This window comes from Cebidichthys violaceus, unplaced genomic scaffold, assembly GCF_023349555.1.
Source record: "Cebidichthys violaceus isolate CVI_PGR_0920_01 unplaced genomic scaffold, fCebVio1.0.p SCAF_14, whole genome shotgun sequence".
NCBI lineage: Eukaryota > Metazoa > Chordata > Actinopteri > Perciformes > Stichaeidae > Cebidichthys > Cebidichthys violaceus.
The window spans coordinates 13,273,600-13,277,685 of NW_027176307.1; positions in this window are offsets into that span (position 1 = coordinate 13,273,600).

Sequence of the window (4,086 nt, forward strand, 5' to 3'; positions counted from 1 at the left end):
CAAGCATCAATACAGACCGCACAGAAAGCAGAATCTCATGGGTTGGTCGGGTGCTTTGAGTTTGTTTGTTTTTTGAAATCGTGGAGCGTCACGTACTTCCTGTGTGGCGTCGGTAAAAGTCCCTCAGTGTTTGAAACCGACTCCTCCCGAGTGCTGGCCCTGCCTTGTGTCATCGCAACGAAGGACGCAACCGTGTCCATGCAAAGCTGCTATGTAAATTAAGTCACATAAATAATAACATACAATCTAGTCCAGTTTTTTTTTTTTAGTTTTTTTTTGTTTGCAGAGCTTGCAAGCACTTGGGAGGATGACTCATGGCAGCTTCCTTTCCTTCATCTTCTTTCCAGGAAGCTCCTGCGCCAAAACAGAAAGGATGCGAGGAAAGAGGACAAGGAGAGGAAGCTGGTAAACAGCGTTGGGATGTGGCCACAAGACTGGTTCTGCGAACATAGGATCCCTGCCCTCTAGGGGACAACCACCGTCAATGCACGTCTGGGGGAAAGGCAAGGGTGGCCAGCCGATTTGGATTTGACCGTTGTTATATTAAAATGATTTTCTCTCAGCACACCGGAAAGCAGCGTGGATTTAATGACTTAAAAAAAGAAAGGGACTGTATGACAATTATCAGGGTGCTGAAGGGAGCTACATCTTTTATTTTATATTTTTTAAAAAAGCCTCCACTTCAATATAAATATTTTCTTGGGACCCTCCCTCGAACTTACAAAAAAACTGCAATACCCTCCCTTCAATATCTCAAAATAAAATATTTATGGCAAACGACAAAATAAAAGGGAGATACAGCCATTCTCTATTAGTGCTGATAGCCTTAGAATGAATGTAAAAAATATAAATCTGGGTCGAGGACATTCTCCCAACAACTAGGTCCCTTCAGCAACAATCTAAAATGCGTAACCCTGCACTTTTTCTCACAGCCCCCCCCCCCCCCCCCCAAAAAAAAATGATCATACAGTCCTGAATTCCTGACACTAACCCTCTATGATGTTGGGCTACATTTAGAGAAGGAAAACCGCAGTAAAGATCTTCTACCTGGAGCCCAGAGGACGGCCCGTCCCGTCTCAGGTGCACCGTCCCGTCTCTCCCCTCGCAGCGGGAATCGATGAGCGCTCAGGTGACCACGTTGCCGTTGCGTTCTCCCAAACGTCACACTTAAGGTCAGTCGGGTTCGGCAGGAGAGCTAGAAGGCGTCGCATTTGTCAGATTTGACATTTTAAGCGTCTCAAAAGGGGAAATCAAATCTGTGTGTGTGTGCGATTCCACTTCTGCTCTCCCGTCTGCCAGGGTGTGCTTTGGTCTGGTCTCCCCCCCCCCCACAACTAAATGATAGCAACTAAACAACAGTTACATCTCTGTCAACAACCACCACTCAACCATTTAAGTTCTAAACTTATAAGTTACAAATAAACAGAAACAATTTCTATCCTGGAGCGCAAAGAAACAGGATACAGTTAATCAATTAGACACAGTATTTCCAAATAAGTTAAATTGAAATCTTAATATATTGTATTGTTTACTCCATTTAAATATTTTTTTTTTTTCTTACTTTAAATATAATTATTACAGATCTTGCAAAAATACTACACTGTGCATTGGCTGTCTGCTTGTTTAAAGAGTGCCCGGTGCTTCCTGGATTCAGATATGTACACTTCATTAGGAATGGAAGGGAGCTCCTCGCCACCTTGTCTCCTACGACCTTCGGTCGCACGACGGCATCGAGTCACCTTCGTTCTCCTCTTTCTGTCATTTGGTCAAATGTCAATTAACGCTGTGACGACTTCAAACCAATTTGAAACAAAATAAAAAAAGAATGCATATTCTTTTCTTGATTTGTTAAGTTGTTTTTTTCCAAAAATAGTCTAAAAATATATTGCATATGCCATCTTAGGAAATCGACATAATAAAATATTCTTAATAAGGAGAAATTGTAAAGTAGGAGAATACACAATATATATATATACATATATACATATATATATATATATACATATATATATATATATTACATATATATATATACGTATATATATATATATACGTATATATATATACATATATATATACATACATATATATATACATACATATATATATATATATATATACATATATATATATATATATATATATATATATATATATATATATATACGTATATATAATATATATATACATATATATATACGTATATATATATATATATATACATATATATATACGTATATATATATATATATATATATTACTTCTCTGAAGAATCTGGGCGTTAATAGAAATTAAAAAAAAACACCCAATCATCAGGATTTGATTTTGTTTTGGGGTCAGGGGTCATGCAGCTCAAATAGAGAAAAAGGTCAGAGATGGCTTCAGAGTGTTACGGCTTGTCCAATGTTGAAGATCGGAGCGTTTGCAGCGTAGGAAAGCAATCAGGGACTCTTTACGTCTTTAAAAAAAGGTTCACAGCACTCCGACACCACTCGTTTCAGAGCGACAGTAAAACACTTGCAGGTTAAAAGCAATGCATGAGTGCGGCCTGAATCCACCACAACTCAATTAAGGGTTGAATCAAACCCCCCCCCCCCCCCCCCCCCCCCCCAAAAAAAAATCCAAATCCACTTCTAACATGATGCTACGTTTGTCTGCACAACGCCTCAGATGCTTTTTCGATTCTAGTCACATTAACAGAGGGAGATATATATATATATATAGATATATATATATCTATATATATATATATACTGTATCTATAGATATGGACATATATAGATATAGATATACTGTGTATCTTCCATGGGATTCAACAGGTTGTGCATCTGGTCACATGACGAACACACTGACCGACTCCTCTACTGGTTAAAGAATAGAAATATACAGACAAAATAAAGCAGCCATGACATCCTTACTGTCTCCTTCTCTACGCAACACACACACACACACACACACACACACATGATACACAGTATGTTCCCCCTGGTAGGATATTAGTAGCTGGAACAAAAAAACAAACAAAAATAAAACGTAATTAAGGAATGGATTAGTGCAATACAATAAAGGGAACGAGGGCAGAAGTGCTGACGAGGAGGAGAAGTGCGAGGGAGTAGATGGGGACTCTGGCTCGTGTGACATCCTTTGGTTTATCTCCGGGGGGGGGGGGGGGGGGGGGGGGGGGGGAATAATTGGTGTGGGTGTAGAACTAGAACGGGTAGAGTAGACATTAACGCAACACGAGCAGCTCGAGCCACAGCAGATCGATGACGTGAGAAGTGCACAGTGTTTCTAATCGGTTTAGAGCTGCAACTGGAAATTAATCTGCAAATATACTGATAATCATTTTTAAGAATTTCTGAAAAAAAAAAAAGGTGCAGTGTGTGGGATTCGGCGGCATCTGACCAACTGAAACAAGTGTGTGAGAGAACTACGGTGGCTGACATGATGGGCCGATCCAGTTCGTCTGTTCTGGTTTATTCTCAGGTGATTATGAACTAAAGGAAACACAGCTATTAATATTATATTCCATTTCTTCCAATAGATTCCCCTAAATGCTACACACCGTCCCTTTAAGATGCCAAACATCGCTAAGCTCGTCAAATGTGAAGATGTGATGCTTTTGTAAATACCAGATACTTGGACATCTGGGCTGAAACCATACGAGGCGATTTCAGTGTTTTGAAACACTTAACTGACACAGAAATGAAATCAATCATCAGTTGCAGCCCTAAACTGGTTCAGTTTGTCCAGTGATCGTGTCATAGCTGTCAGCTGATCCTTCTCCTGGGATTACAGTACGCCTGTTCTACCACCTCCTGGTTGTATGTTGTGACACTAGCTGCCTAAAGCTCGACCTGCAAGTCATAAGGCAAGTCACAGGGAGCAGCTAAGGTGAAAGAAATACCAGGAACAAAAATTAAACCTCTCTAGTTTTCAATGATAAAATCAGTTTCGGAGCCATTTTTAGTGTCCCGACCAAAGTAGCAGAAGCCCTGCTGTAGAGGCGAGTTGGGGTCAGAATAATCCGTCTCACAAACCCCCTTCAGGTACAGTATTTTAGTTTGCGCAGAGCATCACTCGAGA